Here is a 21,055-nt window from a genome sequence, read left to right as displayed (position 1 = left end):
TCACATCCATTGGAGCACTTTCCTGTGGTTGGAGATGGGCTTAAGTTAAGGCTTCCACAATGGCTGAGCTAGGAAGGAAGGAACTGAATTAATGATAGAGAATTGAGTGATTCTGTGGCACCAACAATTTCATATTTAAACCTCCATGGAAAGTTTCTGTAACATTATTTCCTAAAAAGAAATCGAATCTGAAGTTGACAATGCTGGAATCTAGTCTTGGAAATGAATATTGGCTATTCGAGGCCTCCTCATTACACTTGGTCCATGTCTTAAACACATTACACAATCATCAGACATTTTTTCTCTTCTTGTGCTGATTCTGGGTCTTGAATTCAAGGTATGGGCACTGAGCATTTGTGCTCAAAGCCAGTGCACTATCATTTGAAGCACAGCTCTAATTCCAACGCTTGCTTTTGGTGGCTAAGTGGAGATAAGAGTCTCACAGACTTTCCTTCCCCAGGCAGGCCTTGAGCTTCTAACAGTGATCCTTTGATCTCAACCTCCTGAATAGCTAGGATTATGGGCATGACCATCAGATTTTTATCAAGTGTCACAGTCTATAGCATTGTCTCAGCCTGTAGACGGGGGAGGTGACATACCACAAATGTAATAAGGTAGTGGATGATTTTCTCAATGTAACAAAGCTTATCAATGTGTGTAGAGAAGACACCAGATTCCTTTGACTAAGCAAGGACCATTATCCCAGTCACAGCATTAACTGCCCACAGTTCATGGTGGGTCCATATTTTAGAGAGTCATCCTTTTTTTTTTTTTTTTTTTGTCAATTGTGTGATTTGCAGCTCTGGTCCTGGGCGCAGTCCCTCAGTTCTTCAGCTCAAGGTCAGCGCTCTACCACTTGAGCCACAGTGCCACTTCCTAGAGAATCATCCTTGACTAAACAAAAGTCACTTCAAGTAAGAGTTTATATGTCTGTAGTCTTTACTTTGGCCCTGTTTTCTTAACAGTGAACTTGAATTCAACTGTGGCTAAAGAGCTTGCCATGGGGTGAGGCTGACTCATGTCCCATAAGACAACATCTTCTTTACCCAGCTTTTCCCTTGGGCCCTGGCCCTACCAAGCTCTCCTCCTTCTCCTCCTGGGAGAATTCTCTTGAGAAACCACAGGCAAAGAATCCCTGTCTCAGGCAGGGACTAATCCGTGTTCAATAGTATTCATTCAAGGGGCAGATAGAAGCAGAAACTCAGCCCAAACCTGTGGGCTGAGTTACACTATTTAGTAGAGACTTGAGAGCTTTGGCCCAAAGCTGAGATTCAAAATGTAGGAACGCCACACTTCAAAGCTCACATTGTCTATGACAGTGGGGTGCTGTCTCCATAGAGGACCGAAGAGGACCTGCAAGGCCAAGGTGGGAGACAGGAAGCCAAAGTGGAGGAAAAGACACTGTTTTACTTCTCTATCAGGAAGAATGATAATCTGTCATTTGCAGGGGGCGGGGGAATCATGCACAGTGAAAGAAGTCAGGTTCTGAGAGACAAAGGACTCATGTTTTCTCACAAGTGTGGAAGTGAAAACTAATATATAAATATATATATAAGCATATACAGGGTTGTATGCACATATGCACACACATATTAAAGTAGATACAGGGTAGATACAGGGGAGAAGTCCAGTGGAATAAGTCCCTTAAACAACTTAACAGTTTAACAAAATAAATATCAAGAAACTGGAACATGTATTTTAGGGAGAAGGGGTGAGGGGAAGGGGAGGAAGGGGAGATACGTGGGGAGAAGAATGGATGAATGCATTTCAGAATATTCAATGTATATGAGAATGAAATCTGGTAAATTTAGAGGATGGCTGGGGTTGGGAGAGATAGTGGAAAGTAACAGAAGGGGTGACTCTGATAAGATGCATTGTACTCCCAAAGTGACATGCTGAATCTTAACTCCTCTGTCCAACCACTTTAAGAAAATGAGCCAATTAACTAAAAAATCTGAAAAATAAATTAAATAAATAAATAAAATATACCCATGTGCCAGTTTCCTCCCTGAAGAATGACAAAACCACAAGCAGTTTGTTCAAAGAAAAGATTTTCCCTAAAAGATCAGAAAGTAAATTGTTCCCCAAGTTGTAGTACACATTATCTTCCTACAAACTGGGTCATTCTGCTAAATCACCACAAAGCAACCTTACAGAAGCAGGAAAGGAACACTAATGCAACACAGCCCTCTAGTCCTCACTCAAATCACTGGCCCCTACTGTCTCAGTAATGTCCTGTGTAGCAGACGCATCCAGCCCAAGCATGTCTCCATGTCTCATCTCCTTAGCTTCCTTGGCCATGGGTACTTCTCAAATGGTCTTCGGTTTCATAACCTTCCTTGACTCTGAAATATCACCAATCTATGACATTATTATTTTTATTATCTTGTGTGTGTGTACACATGCATGCATCCTTAAGTTTGAACTCAAGGGCCTGGGGCCGAAGTTGTTTTGGGATTTTGTTGTTGTTATTGTTGTTGTTGTGTGTGTGTGTTTTGCTCAAGGCTAGTGCTCTACCACTTGAGCCACAACTTTACTTCTATCTTTTTGTTGGTTCACTGTCAATAGGAGTCTCACAGGACTTTTCTGCTCAGGCTGGCTTTAAACCATGGTCCTCACATCTCAACCTCCTGAATAACTAGGATTAGAGGTGTGAGTCACTGGCACCGAGCTATTTGATATAAAAAAAAATTGTCAGTCATGGGGCTTGAACTCTTGGCCTGAGCGTTGTCCTGCAGCTCTTCAGCCCAAGGCAAGCACTCTACCACTTGAGCTACAGTGCCACTTCTGGTTTTCTGGTAGTTTTTATTGGAGATAAGAGTTTCACAGAGCTTTTTTCTTGCAAAATGTCCATCATTGTTGAAACTGTACAATCCTATAAAACATAAACAATACTTGCTCATTGACAGTGCCCCAGACTTAACATTATCCTCATCAATAAACATGTTTGTTTTCATGATCCTATTTCTATGCATTCACACAGATTTTTTATGGCACTGATAATTGAACCAGGACATTCTCATTGCTAAACTTAAGCAATACCTCTAGCCCTTTTATTATTTATTTTCCTTTTAGTATAGCATCTCAATAAATTTTTTCCAGAATGATCTAAAACTTGGGATCCTCCTCCATTCACATCTCTAAGTGGCTTAATCACAGGTTTGTGCCACCATACTCCCGCATTCACACACACACACACACACACACACACACACACACACACACACACACACACTACAACCTCCCTTGACTCCAGTATTATGTTTTAACAGATCACTTGTAAGTATTTCACAATGTTCCCTAGAGCATAATGATTCTTTGAAGCATATATGATGTTGATACCCTTATCATTTTTCCTAAATAAATGTCTTTCTTTAGCCAGGCACCAGTGGCTCACACCTGTAATCCCAACTACTCAGGAGGCTGAGATCTGAGGATCATGGTTCAAAGCCAGCCAAGGCAGGAAAGTCCGTGGGACTCTTATCTCCAATAAACCACTAGAAAACTGGAAGTGGCACTGTGGCTCAAGCAGTAGAGCGCGCACCTTGAGTTGAAGAGCTGAGGGATGGTGCCCAAGCCCAGAGTTCAAGCCCCACGACCAAGCAAAAAAAAAAAAAGTCTTTCTTTAATGAATTAAAAGGATCATGAGTGTAAACTCTGAGTCATTTTTAACCTAATTTGAGGAGGTAGACAAAAAGTCAGTGATAGCAAAAGAGTAAACAATCCATGCCATTGATTATATTGGAGGCAGAAAGGGAAAGAAGATTTAAGAAGGGAGGAAGAAGAAGAAAAAGGAGATGAAGAGGAGAAAGAACTGCAAGAGGAAGAGAAGACAAGAGGATGAGAAGGGTGACAAATGAAAGGAAGAAAAGAAAGCTGAGGGGAGGAGAGGAAGGAGGGGAAATAAGAAAACTCCCAAGTGATAGAGATTTTCTCCTACTCGCCTCTGGGACCATGTGAACAACTTCAATGGGAGAAAGGCCATTATCTTACATCAATCAACCTAATTCCCTTTCACAATAGAAATAGCTCACTGTCTTAACTGAAATTATGTGTTAGTTACATTTTCTATCAAACGGTATTTATATTATCTCAGCTCATCTCAACAACACTGGAAGCCTCTATAAGGTAAGAGGAGCAGAAATATACTTTAGTGTACATTTCTCAAAACAAAATAACTGCAGTACAATAATGCTTGACAAGAAATGTACTCATTATCTTGCCCATGCAATTGTAACTCCTCTGTATGGTATTTTCACAATAAAAAAAGAATACAGACATGCAAGCTGCAAAAGGGAAAAAAATAACTGCAATAGTATGTAATGACCAGTCCACAAGTCTATCCTTAGACTATCCTTAGGCTATGGATGTACAAAAGACCATCCCAAAGAGATGTTTTGTGTTCCATTAAGTGGTTTACATTCACGGACTCTTCCTGCCCAGGCTGGCTTTGAACTGGGATCCTCAGATCTTAGCCTCCTAAGTAGCTAGGATTACAGGCATGAGCCACCAGCACCGGGCCCAGCCTCGATTTTTTTGCTGGTTGAGGATAGAAATTCTTGGACTTTTTTACCCAACCTGTCTTTGAACTACAATCCCCTAGGATTCAGCCTACTGAGTAAGATTATCGGTGTGAGCTACCCATATGAGGTTTTTGCTTGACTTTCACTTCCATCACTATACAGCTGCATGTGCTCCATTCGGTGCTGGGAACTCACTGTACTAAAGTAGACTCTCCTATTCTTGCTCCCCAAAACACCACTTCATTTAAAAAATACAGTTCTAAACTGTGCGCCGGGGGATGGGACGGTGGCTCAGTGGTAGAGCACTTGCCTTGCATGCATGAGGCCCTGGGTTCGATTCCTCAGCACCACATAAGCAAAAAGAAAAAAGCTGGAAGTGGTGCTGTGGCTCAACTGTCTAGTAGAGCACTAGCCTTGAGCTGAAGAGGTGAGGGACAGTGCCCAAGCCCAGAGTTCAGGCCCCACGACCAGACCCCCCCCCCCGAAAAAAAAGACTTGTAAACTGTGTGCCGATGGCTCATTCCTGTAATCCTATATACTTAGGAGGCTAAGATCTGAGGATCATGGTTGAAAGCCAGCCCAAGCAGGTAAGTCTGTGAGACACCACCAAAACAACTGGAAGTAGAGCTGTGGTTCAAAGTGGGAGAGCACTAGCCTTGAGCAAAAGAGCTGAGGAAAATACTTAGGCTGTGACTTCAGGGTCAGCACCCCCCAAAAAATGCAGTTCTAAGTCTAAACTACAGAAATCTCTGGAAGTGGTGCTGTGGCTCAAATGGTAGAGCACTCACCTTGAGCTGAAGAGCTGAGGGACAACACCCACGGCCAGAGTTCAAGCCCCACGACCAACAACAACAACTAAAAAAAAAAAAAACAGAAATCTCAACATGTTCCTATCATTATGCAACTAAAAGTGAGGTTTCTCCTCAGTTGTTTCAGGACCCTTCCCTACAAATACATAAGTGCCATTAGTCCACCATTTAAAAAGTCCTTGTATTACTGTTTGTGTGTGTATGTGCATGTGTGCAATCATGTGCATGGGGGGGAAGGTGCTCATGCACATGTGTAGTACTGGGGCTAAATTCAGGGCCTCCTTTGTCCTTTTCATTCATGACTTGTACTCTATGATTTAAACCACACCTCTGGCCACAGTAGTTTGTTACTTAAGAGATACAAGTCTTATGAACTTTTCTAATTATGATCTTCTCTGTAGCTAAGATTACTAATGTGACTACCAGCTTGCATTATTATTCTTGTGTTGTTGTGGTTGGTTGCAAAGCCTGAACGCAGGGCTAGATTCCTGTCCCAGAGTTCTTTTCCTCAAAGCTAGTGCTCTACCACTTTGAGCCAAAGCTCAACTTCCAGGTTCTGAGTGGTTAAGAGGCTAATAGGAACTTTTCTGCCCAGGCTGGCTTCAGACCATCATCCTCAGGTCTCAGCCTCCTGAGTAGTGAGGATTACGGGCAGGAGCCACAAGTGCCTGGCTTACATTATTGCTTTTTTTTTTTTTGCCAGTCTGGGGGTATGACCTCAGGGCTTGAGCACTGCCTCTGAACTTCTGTTCCATCTGGTGCTCTACCACTTGAGCCACAGCACCACTTCCACCTTCTTTTGAGTAGTTTATTGGAGGTAAGAGTCCCATGGACTTTCCTGCCTAGGCTAGCTTCAAACCACAATCTTCAGATCTCCACCTCCTGAGTAGCCAGGATTACAGGTGTGAGTCACAGTCACACAACTCATTATCCTTTTTTTCCAAATTCTTTATTGTGATTAAGTGATTACATAATTTCCCAAATTTCACAGTATTGTGGGATGGTGATGCTTAGTTAAAGTCACAAACACATTCTAACTTTCATGGGGCAAATTGTCTATCGTGATCTATAACATTTATGAGTTCTATAAGCTTTGCAATACACTTATTTTTTCCACACTGGGTGATATGTACATTTCTTTTGTTTTGCATAGCATCAGCGGGCCCCTCTTTCCCGCTTGTTCCCTCCCTCCGATCACTGCCATTGAGTTGCTTAGTTCCTTTTGATCAATATCCAGTGCAGCTGATGGGTCCTACTGGTGTATGTTTTTCCCTGATTCCCTCTAGCTCTGTGTCGTCCTCCTGGTTTCCCTCCAGTGTGCACATATATACCATATATTGATCAGCAGCAGGGGGTTATTTAGTAGTGATTCGACCAGATGAGTGGAAGTCCTTTGTTTCTTAAGTCTTGTTAATTTTGTCATATCACTTTACCATTTGGATTTAACATCCACTTATCAGGGAGACCCTATGCCTTTTTCTCTTTCCTCTTGGCTTACCTTGCTCAACATGATTTCTTCTAGCTCCATCCATTTCCCTGCAAATGCCATTATTTTGTCCTTTCTAATGTCTGCATAATATTCCATTGTGTATAGATACTACAATGTTTGTGGTGGGACATCTGGGTTGTGTCCATATCCTGTCTATTGTGAACAGTGCTGCAATAAACAGAAGTGCATGTGTCCTTATATACTGGTTCCTGTTGTTCAGGATAGATGCCTAGAAGTGGTATGACTGGGTTGTAAGGGAGGTCAATCTTTAGCTTTCTGAGGACCCTCCAGACTGCTTTCCAAAGTGGTTGTATAAGTGGACATTCCCACCAGCAGTGTAATAGGGTTCTTCTTTCTCCGCATCCCTCCAGCATTTGTCCTTGGCTGACTTTAGGATGTGGGCCATTCTGATTGGGGTAAGGTAGTATCTCAGGGTTGTCTTTATTTGCATTTCCTTCACAACCAGGGATGGTGAACATTTCCTCATGTGTTTCTTTGCCATTTTTATCTCTTCATCTGCAAAGTCTCTCTTTAGTTCCCTTGCCCATTTTTAGTAGTTGGTTTGTTAGGTTTGGGAGGGATTCATTTCCTGAGTTCCCTGTATATACTGGATATCAACCCCTTCTCTGATATATTGCAGGAAAAAAAATTTTCTCAGTTAGTTGGTTGTCTTTCTAGCTTGGTTGCTATAGCTTTAGCTGTGCAGAAACTTTTTATTTTAAGGTAATCCCATTTGTCGAGTCTCTCTCCAATTTGTTGTGACCCTGGGACTCTGTTCAGAAAATTCCTGCCTGTGCATATAAGTTCAAGTGTCTCTCCTACTCTGTCCTGCAGTAATTTCAGAGATTCAGGTTTGATGTTAAGGTTTTTAATCCATTTTGAGTTGATGTTGGTGCATGGTGATATTCTGGGGTCCACTTTTAGTTTTCTCCCAGTTTTCCCAGCACCAGTGGTTGAAGAGGCTGTGTTTCTTCCACTGTATGTCTTTGTCTCCTTTGTCAGATATGAGCTCACTGTAGGCATGTGGTTTTATTTCTGGATCTTCTATTCTATCCTGTTCTGGATATTCTATTCTATTCTTGGTCTTTGGGTCTGCTTTTGTGCCAGTACCATGCTGTCTTTGTTAGTATGGCTCTATAGTAGTTTGAAGTCCGGCATCGAGATCCCTCCCATGTTGTCATTTTTGTTTAAAACTGTTTTGGCTATTCTAGATCTTTTGTTGTTCCATATGAACTTTGGACTGTTTTCTGTATTTCATAAATGTACATCATTGGATTTTAATAGGAATTGCATTGAATTTGTATATTAATTTTGGCAGTATTGCCATTTTCACTATATTAAGTCTGCCTATCAAAGAGCATGGAAGGGCTTTCCATTTCTTGGTGTCTTTTGTAATTTCTTTCTTTAACTTTTTATACTTTTCATTAAATAGTTCTTTCACAACTTTGGTTAGGCTAATTCCTAAAGATTTTATTGGGGGGGGGTATTTTAAATGGAGTTGCTTCTTTTATTTCCCTTTCTGCTGTACATTGCCAGTGTATAGGAATGCGACTGATTTTTGTGGGTTGCTTTTGTATCCTGCTACTTTGCCGAAGTGACTTATAACTTCTAAGAGTTTGTGGATGGAGTTTTGGGGATCATAAAAGTATAGTATCATGTCATCTGCAAAAAGGGATATTTTAACTTTTCCTTCCCTATGCAGATCCCTTTAATGCCCCAGCTAAGGGTTCCAGGACTATATTGAAGAGTGAAGATAGCGGGCATCCTTGCCGTGTTCCTGATTTTAGGAGAATTGGTTGTAGTTTTTCCCCATTAAGTATAATATTGGCTATTGGTCTGTCGTATATGGTTTTTATTGTTTTAAGGAATGTTCCTTCTATTCCTATTTTCTCCAGAGCTCTTAACATGAATGATTGTTGTATCTTATCAAAAGCCTTTTCTGCATCAGTGGAGATAATCAAGTGGTTCTTGACCTTGGATCTGTTGATGTGTTTGATTATATTTATTGATTTACGTATGTTAAACTATTCCTGCATCTCTGGGATGAAGCCTACCTGGTGGAAGTGTATGATTTTTTTGTGTTTCTGGATTCTGTTAGCTAGAATTTTGTTAAGGATCTCTGCATCTGTGTTCATCAAGGAGATTGGTCTGTAGTTCTCTTTTTTTGTTGGGTCTTTGCCTGGTTTGGGGATGAGTAAGATATTGGCATTGTAGAATGAGTTTGGGATAGTTCCCTCTTTTTCTACTTCTCTGAAGAGCTTGAGGAGTATGGGTGTTAGTTCTTCTTTAAAGGTCTTATAGAATTCTGTTGTGAATCCATTTGGTCCTGGGCTTTTCCTTGTTGGAAGACTTCTGATTGCTTCCTGGATCTTCTTGTAAGATATTGACTTATTTAATTGATTTACTTCTTCTTTGCTCAGTTTGGGCAACTTGTATTGCTCTAAAAATGCATCCATTTCTGCCAGGTTTTCTTTCTTTAGAGAGTATAACTTTTGAAAATAGTTCTTCATAATTGTTTGGATATCTTGGGTATTTGTTGTGATTTTTCCCATGGAATCCCTGATCTTGTTAATTTGGGTTTCCTCTCTTCTTAATCTTGCCAAAGATCCATCAATTTTACTTATTTTTTCAAAGAACAAGCTTTTTGTTTTATTAATTTTATTTATAATTTTCCTATTCTCTATCTCATTAATTTCCACTCTTAATTTGATTATCTGGGTATGTCTAGTAACTTTAGGTTCGATTTTTTTTCATGTTTTTTTTAGCTGTTTAAATTGCAACATGAGATTATTTATTTGGTCTGTCTCTATTTTCTTGATCTAGGCACTGAGGGCAATAAATCTGCCTGTCAGGACTGCTTTTGCTGTGTCCCACAAGTTTCTTTGTGATGTGTCTTCATTTTCATTGAATTGTAGGAACTTTTTAATTTCTTCTCTAATTTCTTCAGTTACCCAGGTATTGCTTAGAAGTGTACTGTTCAATTTCCATGTATTTGAGTAATATTCTGCGGTATGCTTTGTTATTGAGAACTAGCTTGATTCCACTGTGGTCAGATAGGATACAGGGGATTATGTCAATCCCCTTATATTTGCTTAAATTCCTTGCATGAACTATGATATGGTCTATTTGGGAGAAAGTTCCATGAGCTGCTGGAAAGAACATGGACTGTGTTGTTTTAGGGTGAAATACTCAGTAGATGTCAGTTAATTCCACTTGAAGTATGGCCTCACTTAATTCGGTAGCTTCTCTGCCAATCCTCTGGTTGGTAGACCTGTCCTTTGGTGAGAGTGGGGTATTAAAGTCTCCTAGTATTATCGTATTTGGATCTATTTTATTCTGTAAGTTTGAGAGTATGTGCTTAACATATTTGGGTTCGGGGCTGGGAAGGTAGCTCAGTGGTAGAGCGCTTGCCTTGCATGCATGAGGCCCTGGGTACAATTCCTCAGCACTACATAAGCAAAAAGAAAAAAGCTGGAAGTGGCACTGTGGCTCAAGTGGTAAAGCACTAGCCTTGAGCTGAAGAACTGAGGGACAGTGCGAAGCCCAGAGTTCAAGCCCCAGGACCGTTTTGTCAGATATCAGGATAGCTACTCCTGCTTTCATACTGGAGGCATTTGATTGGTAGATCCTTTTCCACCCCTTCACTCTGAGTTTGTTTGTATGTTTGGCTGAGAGGTGGGTCTCCTGAAGGCAACAGATGGATGGGTCATGTTTTCTGATCCAATCTGCAGTTCTTTTTCTTTTGATTGGTGAATTAAGTCCATTAATATTTAAGGTTATTATAGAGAGATGCATTGTGGTCCCTGTTATTCCCTGTTTTCCTACGTTTTTTTCTTCTTTCCTTCCCTCCTGTGCTTACTAAGTTAGACTTCTATTAATACCTGTCTGGTGCAGGTCCCCATTCCTGGTTTCTTTCTTCAGGTTGTGTTCCCCCTCTTATTATTCTTTGTAATGCTGGCTTGTTGTTTATGAATTCATTTAGTTTTTCTTTACTATTAAAATTTTCCATTTCTCCATCAAATGTGAATGCTAGTTTTACCTGGTATATCAGTCTGGGCTGGCAGTTATTGGTTCTCAGGTCTCAGATGGTAATTTCTCAGGCCTTTCTTACATTCAGTGTCTGTATGGAGAGATCTGCAGTGATTCTAATTTTTTTCCCATTGTAGTATAGCTCCTTCTTCGTTTTTTCTGCATGCAAAACTGTTTCATTATTCAGATCTATCATTTTTACTATAATGTGCCTATAAGTGTTTCTCCTGGGATCCTGCTTGTTAGGAGTTCTATATGCTTCTGTTATGTAGGTAAGATGTTCTCTTTTAAGATGGGGGAGATTTTCATTGATAATCTTGTTGAATAGGTGTTGCATTCCCTTTTTTTGATATTTCTCGCCTTTGTCCACTCCAATTATACAAATGTTAAATTTCTTGGCATTATCCATTTGCTCTTGGATTTCCCTTTGGCATAAGTGATTTTTCCATATCTGTGATTTTTTTATCCAATTGGTGCATTCTGTCTTCTGTATCTGACACTAAATTCCATATCGTTCTCTCTGTTAACTATGGCTTCAATTGTGGTTTGCATTGAGGAAATGGACTCAATTGTGGATTCAATGTTGGTTCTCAAAGTACTAATCTCACCTCTTAGTGAGGTGTGTACTGCCTCTATTTTTTCATGCACCTCCTGTCTGAGACCCTGCATCTCTTTCAATAGTTCGTCCCTGTGTTTTTTAAATTTCTGGTCTATTTCTCACTTTAATTCTTGAGTCATTGCCTCCAGCATCTCTTGGATGTAGCTTTTGTCTTCCATTCCTGCTTTGCTCCCACTAGGGCTCTCCCCTGGGTGGCTGCTGGCTTTTGGGGGTAGCTTGCTATCCTGGGTGTTGATAAACCTTGTAAGTTTTCTCTGTGATTTTTGCATGGGGATTCAGGGATTATTGGAGACTAATCTGAAATGTTGTTTTGGTCAACAGGTGTCTGTCTTTGCTTGGTTGCTGTTTCTGGGCTAGCGGAGAGAGTCTGTACCTGGTCTAGGTTCTGTTGTGGGCTGCCCTTCAGCTGCTGGTCTGACCCTCGTAGGGTTCTCGGCTCTCTGCTGTAGATCACTGGCAGTTCCTGCCTTTAATAGGATTCAGCAGCCTAGACTGCTCCTGTTTACTCCTACAGGTGCTCTTGGCAATATCGGGTGTGCTGGATGTACTCTCCCAGTTGCTGGAGTCTGCTATGGGCTCCTGATGGGTTTTTTGGGGTTTTGTTTTTTGTTTGTTTTTGTGGCCGGTTGTGGCCTGAACTCTGGGCCTGAGCGCTATCCCTCAGCTCCTCAGCTCAAGGCTGGCACCCTACCATTTGTGCCAGAGCACCACTTCTGGCCCTTTCTGCTTATGTGGTCCTGAGGAATCACATCCAGGGCCTCATGCACACAAGGCAAGCCCTCTACCACTGACCACCTTACCAGCCTGAGCTCCTGACTATAATCAGGTGCTGGCGGCCTGAATTGTCCAATTCCCAGCCTGGGATATAAGGGTTGGGTTCTGGTGGGGTTTGGGCTTCTGGTTCTCTTGCCCTGGACACCCAGGTCTTTTGTTGTCACAGGTGTGATTCCCAAGGGGTTCAGTTCCCTGTTTTCCCTCCTCTGCTGAGGAGTATGCTCAGCTTCTGACTTCAATTGGGAGGAGTTGGTTGTGTTACTCAGGTACTGGATCCCCAGGCCTGGTCCTGGCTCCCCGTCCCCAGCCTGGGGCACGCCAGGTCAGCACTGTCTCCTGCGGGGCACTCACCCTGGAGCTACTTGTTTTTGTATGATATAGGTGGCTGTTTGCCGCTGCAATCAGAGTTCAGTTGAGATGCTTGTGGGCTCAGAGGGCGGGGCTGGATCTGCGTGTTTCTCCTCTGTCTCTGCATCTGTTGATGCTGTTGGGGTCAGCGCTGAGTGATGGGCCTCTGGCTGCGGGCCAAGAGGGTGGGGAATGGGTCTCTGTGCAGGTTCTGAGCGCTGGAGTTTATCTCTGAGCTCTCCAGATCAGCACCAGTACCTTGTAGGTCTTCTGCTCTGGCATTCTGATGACAACCCATGTAGTTCTGGGGTTGCCATGGGAATGAGTGGCTTTGGCAGGATGGAGCCCCTCTGCTCAGAGAGTGAGAGGTGGGGGTAGGATCTTTGTGCAGGCTCCCATCTCGGAGGTTTCTCTGCTCATTGCAATCAGTGGGTCTGACAACTGGTATCTCAGGTGTCTTCTGCGCGGGTGATCTGAAGACTACCCTGTGTCTCTAGGGACTCTGGAAGCCCCTGCCAGGCTGGGCTGACTGTGGCTTGGTGCATTGCCATGCAGCCAGTAAAGGTTGGGGGAGGGGTCTTCACACTTCTCTGTTCTGAAATTCTTCCTTTTCTTTCTTTTTTGTTTTTTTCCACCTCCTGTTTTTCTCTGGGTGTTCGTCTTTTTGTTGTGGTCGGTCTCTTGGGAAATTAAGCGTTGGAACTCGAACTCTCTTTTTGGTTGGAGAGAGCTGTGGCATTGCCATCTTGGTCCCCCCTCTCATTATTATTCTTATGCAGCTGTTTTCCCTGACTTCAGTGGTTTTTGGTAGTTCACTCATTCCTTCACTATATGTTTGTTCAACCATTGCAGATTCCTCTGGTATTAAGCAACAGACCACTTCTTTAACTAGAAAATCCCACTGTTTTAAAGGTCATGCTGAGAGATGGACCATAAATGGAGAGGTATTCTTTGTTTTTCAGGAACAGCAGAGACTTTAACTTACTTTATGATTAAAATAATGATGAACTGCTTTTGATGGATGCTCAGGAGATCAGTAATTCATTAAAACTGTTCAGTGTTTGCTACAGTGTAAATTATCATTTAGTTCACAAAGTACAGGAAACGACTACATTGTTGTCAGATAAGCAGATTCATCATCTCCAGATCTGGAATTATCTGTATCCAATTTCATCAGCTCCTTTTCAACTCAGATTAAAATGAACATTTCTCTGTTGTTGTTTTTTTTTTTTTTTGTTTCCGTCATGGGGCTTGAATTCTGGGCCTGAGTGCTGTCTCTGAGCTCTTCAGCTCAAGGTAAGTGCTCTACCACTTGAGCCATAGTGCCACTTCTGGTTTTGAGGTGATTAATTGGATATGAGTCTCATGGGCTTTCCTACCCAGGCTGGCTTTGAACCAAGATCCTCAGATCTCAGCCTCCTGAATAGCTAGGACTACAGGTATAAGCCACCAGTGCCCAGCTATTTCTCTGTAATTTTATCAATTTTTTTTTATGGAAAATGGGAATTCTTGTGGAAACTATAGTAGTGAGATTTATATCAAATGTTTTCTTTGTAATAAATATGATAAATGTTAAATTAAGAAAATAAAATCTCTCTGAAAATATGTGCTTTGGTTGTAAGTATGTTAAGAGGGTGACTATGCCAAACACTGTGGCTCATGCCTGTCATCCTAGTTTCTCAGGAGGCTGAGATCTGAGGATCCTGATGGAAGGCAGCCCAGGCTTTCAAGACTTTCAAGTCTTTGTGATACTCTTATCTCCAATCAACCATTCAAAAACTGGAAGTGAGCAAGAAAGTCGTGAGACTTTTATCTCCAATAAACCACCAGAAAAATGGAAGTGGCAATGTGGCCCCAGTGACAGAGAGGTAGCCTTGAGCTGAAGTGCTGGGGGACAGCACCCAGGCCCAGAGTTCAAGCCCCATGACCGACAAAAAAAAAAAAACCTGGAAGTGTAACTGTGGCTCTAAGTGGTAGATGCTAGCCTTGCAAAAAAGAGCTCAGCCCCACCATTCACAAAGAAAAAGAAAAAAGAGGGAGGGTAGAACATGAGTGCTTAAATTTATCTAGGATTAGGAATAAGCTTTCCTTATTCCTTGCTATGAGGAGCTAATTTTCTATTTTATGCCCAGCATATGTCTATCTGGCCTTTAGGGAATTCTCAAGAGTTTGACTCTGGTGTACATAATGGAATGTATGCCTTAAGACCAAATGGTGGCAATGATCCTACCTATCTCTTGGTTTACTGGCACCTCATCTCTGCAGTCTATGTTTTGTTTGACCAAAGTTTATTCCATCCTGTGGACTGAGAGATGTGGGCACAGGAGATAGCTTAGTTTAAATGAGTGTTCATTTTGAGTTTCCCAGCATGAATAACAGACAGGAAAATTATGTGTAAGATTAAATTTTCATACAAGCAATATGACCAACTGGCCAGTAAAGTAGCTGTTTACAACTGGAAGTTTTTAGGCAGTTCCTACTACCATTTCTTCCCTCTTCTACCCATCTGGCTTATCTGATTTGTGAACCACATTGCTGATCAGTCCTGTTGTTACAATTTTTACATTTTTTACCATATATTAGTTATACAAAGGGGTTTCTCTGGGATTTCTGTATATGCGTGCAATTAACTTATTCATGATGCCGTCATGAGGACCATTTAGACAGTTGTGAAAGAACTTTAAAAAACATGAGATGCTGAGTCCATTTTAGTGGTTAATTTATCCAGAAAGACTCTAAGCCCTTTGTGATGGCACACTCCTGTAATTCCTGCAACTAAGAGCCTGAGTCAGGAGACTGAGATCCAAGCCTCCTAGGGTTACCTAAAAAGACACTTGTTTCAGAGTAAAAAATAGAAACAAAAGCCAGACAACAGTGGCTTGTGCCTGTAACACTAGCTACTGAGAATCTGTGCTTGAAGCCAGCCTGGGCAGAAAATTCTGTGAGACTGACTCCAATTAATCACCCAAAAAGCCAGAAGTGGATGTTGTCCAAAAACAAATGTACTCTTCATCTGACTTATATAACTGTACTCCTCTTGTACATCACAAAAAATAAATAACAATTTAATGCTTAAGAGTAGAGGGTCGAATTAAATATATACTGCTCTAAGTACAAGCCAGAAGTGGAAATGCGTCCCATGTGGTAGAGTGCTAGCCTTGAGCAATAAAAGCTCAGAGAGGGTGCCCATCAAGGCCAAGTTCAAGCACACACACAAAACTAAAGAAAACCTGCGTCATCACCGTGTGATCTTCCGCCGCCCACCAATAGTCCCTGCATTCTCTCTGCTCGATTACCCGCGGCCCACCACGCGGACTCACCCGGCGCCCTCAGCGCCTGCCACCTCCCCCCCTCCCACTGGACCCACCCTACCCCCAGGCCCGGGCTCTACCTGCTCCCACCTCCATTCCTGGAGCACAGACCGCTGGGATGCCGGGCTCGACGCCACACGGGCGGCCTCCGGGCTCTGCGCTTGCTGAGGAGAAAGCTACCCCCACCTGGCCGCCTCTGTGCAGTGGCCTGGAGGGGAAGACCGGTGAGGGGGGTCTTTGTGAAGAAAGGACAATGGAGACGCTGCACAAGGAAGCTCGGGGCTCCGGGGTTTTTCCTCAGCAAAGGCAACCAAGCTTCCAAAATGCGGGCGCAGGAGGAAGCCCATTGCCAGGCAGCACGGAGAGGAGAGCCCAGGGGCGGGCATGGGGGAGGAGCTGAGAGAAAAAGGCGGGAGGAATCTTGGGGCGGAGCAAGGCGATGCTCGCGAGCCCATTGGTTGCAATAGCTAGGGGGTGGGCTTAAGTGGCCGCTCTTCCCACGTGCGGGTGGCTCTGACCCGGAAGTATGAGGTCTTGGTGGGCTTGGCCTTGTGTGTGTGAGCGTCCCTGCGCCCCTCCCCTGCTCTCACCTCTTACCCCGAGGGGTCACCTAGCACTCGCACTGGGAGGCCTCACCTAGCACCCAGTACTGAGCCATTCCTGGCCCGCAGCCATCTCCTCCCCAAACTCAGGCCGTGGAGCCATGGCTCCTGCGCCACCCCAGCTGAGCACAGCGCAAAGCCATCCCAACCTCAAAGCGGTGTGCGGGCAACAGAGCTTGGCAGTGGGGGTGAAAGGCTGAGCCCAGGCAGGATTGCTGAACCACAGAGCAGGAGGGGGTCAGGAAAGCCAGCTTAGTGACCCCCCGTGAGTGGCTAGAGTTGGGATTCCTCTGCCCATCAAGTTTCCTGACTTCCTGCCCAGGACAAGGGAGTGTAGGAGAGAAAGGCCCCAAAGGGGCCTCCCTCCCTCCCACTGGCTCTGTTTGCCAGCTACCTAGCTGCTGTAGAATGGACCCCTACATCTTCACCGCGGAAAGCCAACTGGGACCCTCTAGAGGACTGTTGACCTTCAGAGGTGCCCAACTCTTTTTAAGGGTTGGATTTTGGTTGGTCTCCAGCTCTGCTAGGAAGTGTCCTCCCAGGGGAAAATTTAAAACTCTCTCTACCACGGGGCTGCCCTCGTACCACTTGCCTTCCCATCGCCAGTAGTTGTCTTTCTGCAGTGGAAGGCTGCCCTCTACAAGATGTGTGTGAAGTTATTACAGACCCTCTGAAAAGAAATGGCCACACTCATGGACATGCACAGGTGGGTGATGTGTTCCTTATCTCTGAAGCGGCAGTTTAAGCATATATTTTCAGAGTAAAGCAAAATGTTTAAAGCTCATAGTTGTTGGGTGTTCCAGTGTCATTCCAAGTGATGTTGTTGTGGTGGTAACAGACACTCTGATCCACAATTGGTTTTATCTTGCTTTATGGTTTGTTTTTTTTTTTGGGGGGGGGGTCCAGTCATGGGGCCTGAACTCTGGGCCTGGGCGCTGTCCCTCAGCTCTTCAGCTCAAGGTTAGCACTCTACCACTTGAGCCACAGTGCCACTTCCAGCTTTTTTTCTTTTTGCTTATGTGGTGCTGAGGAATCGAACCTAGGGCCTCATGCATGCAAGGCAAGCACTCTACCACTGAGCCACCTTCCCAGCCCCATATATATTGTTTTATAAATACCACAGTGACCTTTGGTAGAAAAAAAAAGATTCCTCATCCCTGAATTGGCATACATTCCCAAAAGAAGGCCAGTTGGAGGAATTAGCTATAGCTGTGTAGTTTTCTTCCTGGGCCTTCTATATTGTTGGTCTTCAGGTCTTTCTTTGTGTCAGTTCCCAGATGTCTTACTTGTCTTACTATGACTCCTTTGAATAACTTGAAGTCTGAAATTATCACACACCACCTCAAATGGTATCCTTTTTCCTTAGAATAACTTTTGCTATTTGGGGTCTTCTAAGCCTCTATATGAATTTTTGGACTGTCTTCTCTAATTCTGAGAGGAATGATACTGAGATTTTTTTTGATAGGTATTGCTTTAAATTTGTGCAGTAAGGCCATTTTCATGATAATAATTCTACCAATCTATGAACGTCAGATATATTTTTGCCTTGTGATTCTTTTTTTCTTCAAGCTTTCATATTTTCATTGCAGAGGTCTTTCACTTCCTTGGCTAAGGTAATATCCAGAGTTTTGTTAGTTTTTTAAAAAATTGTTTTAGGAGCTATTGTAAGTGGAATTATTTCCCTATTTCTCAGTTTCTTAGCCTGTCCGTTACTCACATACATACATCCCAGTTCTGGTGCTTGAACTCAGGATCTAGGTGCTGTCCCTGAGTCTCTTTGTGCTTAAGGCTAGCACTCAACAACTCAAGCCACTGCACTACTTCCAGCTTTTTCTGAGTAGTTTATTGGAGATAAGAGTCTCACAGGGGCTGGGAAGGTGGCTCAGTGGTAGAGCGCTTGCCTTGCATACCTGAGGCCCTGGGTTCAATTCCTCAGCACCACATAAGCAAAAGTGGCTCAAGTGGTAGAGTGCTAGCCTTGAGCTGAAGAGCTGAGGGATAGCGCCCAGGCCCAGAGTTCAAGGCCCCACAACCGGACCCAAAAAAAAAGAGTCTCACAGACTTTCTTGCCCGGGCTGTCTTAAAACCGTGATCCTCAGATATAAGACTCCTAAGTAGGTAGAATTAGAGGAGAGCCTTCAGTGCCTGGCCAACCTGGTCATTCTTTGTCTTGTGTTTGTTTGCTAGTCCTGGGTCTTGAACTCAGTGCCTAAGTGCTGTCCCTGAGCTTCTTTTGCCCAAGGCTAGCACTTTACCACTTGAGCCACAACACCACTTCTGGCTTTTTCTGCATATTTGATCCTGATGAATTGAACCCAGGGCTTTGTGGATGCTAAGCAAGCACTCTACCACTAAGCCACCTTCCCAGCCCTCCTTTCTTGATATAGAGAAAAGTGATAGCTGGGCACCTGTGGCTCACACCTGTAATCTTAGCTACTCAGGAGGTTGAGCTCTGAGGATCAAGGTTAGAAGCCAGCTTGGGCAAGAAAGTCCATGAGACTCAGCACCAGTTAACCACCTGAAAACTGGAAGTGGCCCTGTGGCTCAAAGTGATGGAGCATTAACCTTTAGAGAAAAAGCTCAGGGACAGCACCCAGATCCTGAGTTCAAGCCCTACAACTGACCAAAAAAAAAAAAAAGTGAACCTTTTTGAGTATTGATTTTGTATCTCCCTACCTTTCTAAAGGTATTTATCAGTTCTAATAGTTTTTTGGTGGCCTGTGTACTATCTGTTAAGCATAGAATCCTATCATCAGAAAACAAGATTTTATTTGTATCTACTATTTGAATCACTTTTCTTTCTCCTATGTTATTACTGTGGCTAGGTATGCTAAAGCTATATTAAATAATGGGGAAAGAAGACATCCTTGTCTCATTCCTGACTTTAGAGGAAATGATTTTGATTTTTGATCATTTAATACAGTGTATGTATTTATCACATATAGCCCTTATTAAATTTAGGTACATTCTGTCTTCAGAGCTTTTGAAGAATTAGAAAAATTAGGGCTGCGTCCATTTTACAATTTGCTAACTGCTGATTCTGCTTCTGTAAACCTGCTTACGCTAGCACTAACCCTTCCCTTCCCAGAAATGAGTTAAGAAGTTTCAGGGACCAGATGCCGGCCCCAGGACAAGGTCAGTGGTTGTAGATAAAGAACAGACAGTATGTGTTCCTCAGTTCCCATTTAGAAATTCCCCAGACAGGACCTTGAGATAACGACCACCTGGCAAAACCACAAGCTAAGCCAAATGTCAGCCAATCATAGGCCTGTAACCATGTAAACCCCCTTAGACCAACCATGGGCCAGTCATTTTACAAAGAGTGTTACAAAATTTCCCACGTGGCAAAGTGATGACCTTTAAATGGACCAATCATGGGATGCTTTGTGTTATGCGTTAATCTTGTGGTTTTTGCCTTTTAAAAAGGGCTTGTAACCGCAGCTCGGGGCTCCCTGTCTGCTAGGGACAGAGAGTACGTTTGTGCAAACGTCAAATAAACTCCTCTTGCTTATTGCATCTCCCGGCCTGGAGTCTGAGTTTTCTGGGGCGCCCTCCCGTTGACGAAAGTATCCTAGGGTCTTTCACTTTTATCAGTAAAGGATGTAGAATTTTGTTAAAGGCTTTTTTTTTTTTTTTTTTTGTCATAGGGCTTGAACTCTGGGCCTGGGCACTGCCCCTCAGCTCTTCAGCCCAAGGCAAGCACTCTACCACTTGAGTCATAGTACCACTTCAATTTTTCTGGTGGTTTATTGGAGATAAGAATCTCATGGACTTTCCTGGCCAGGCTGGCTTTGAACCATGATCCTTAGATCTCAGCCTCCTGAGTAGCTAGGACTACAGGCATGAGCCACTGGTACCTGGCTTTGTTAAAGGCCTTTTGTGCATCACCTGATGATGTGATTTTTTTCTGGTGACACATTACATTGATGTATGTACTTTTTCTTTTGATGTTGCTATATTCACTTTTCAAGAAATTGAGAATTTTTGCTTCAAAGTTCAACAATGAAAATTGTGCATAACTCTTGTTATATCCTTGTTTGGTTTTGGATTGCTTTATATAGACTTTGGCAGCATTGAATTGCTTTATATAGACTTCGGCAGCATTCCTTTCTATTTCATGGAAGACTATTTTTATTGGTATTAGTTCTTTTGAAGGTCTGAGGGCTGGTAGAGTTCAGCCATAAATCCATCTGACTTTGTTGAGAGACTATCACTATTTTGATATCATTACTTATTATAGCTCTGTTTAGGGGGTTTATATGGTCTTGGTTCAGAGGGTCAGCTATATCTAAAAATCCACTTCTAAAATTTCTAGCTTGAGGGGCTAGGAAGGTGGCTCAGTGGTAGAGTGCTTGCCTTGCATGCATGAGGCCCTAGGTTCGATTCCTCAGCAACACATAAGCAGAAAAAGCTGGAAGGGGTGCTGTGGCTCAAGTGGTAGAGCACTAGCCTTGAGCTGAAGAGCTGAGGGACAGTGCCCAGGCTCAGGTACCATGACTGGCAAAAAAATTCTACCTTGAGTATAGATTTTTAAAGTATTCCTTAATTATC

This window comes from Dipodomys ordii, unplaced genomic scaffold, assembly GCF_000151885.1.
Source record: "Dipodomys ordii isolate 6190 unplaced genomic scaffold, Dord_2.0 Scaffold68, whole genome shotgun sequence".
Classification (NCBI taxonomy): Eukaryota; Metazoa; Chordata; class Mammalia; order Rodentia; family Heteromyidae; genus Dipodomys; species Dipodomys ordii.
The sequence above is the reverse complement of the archived record's forward strand: the minus strand, read 5'-3'. Positions refer to the sequence as shown.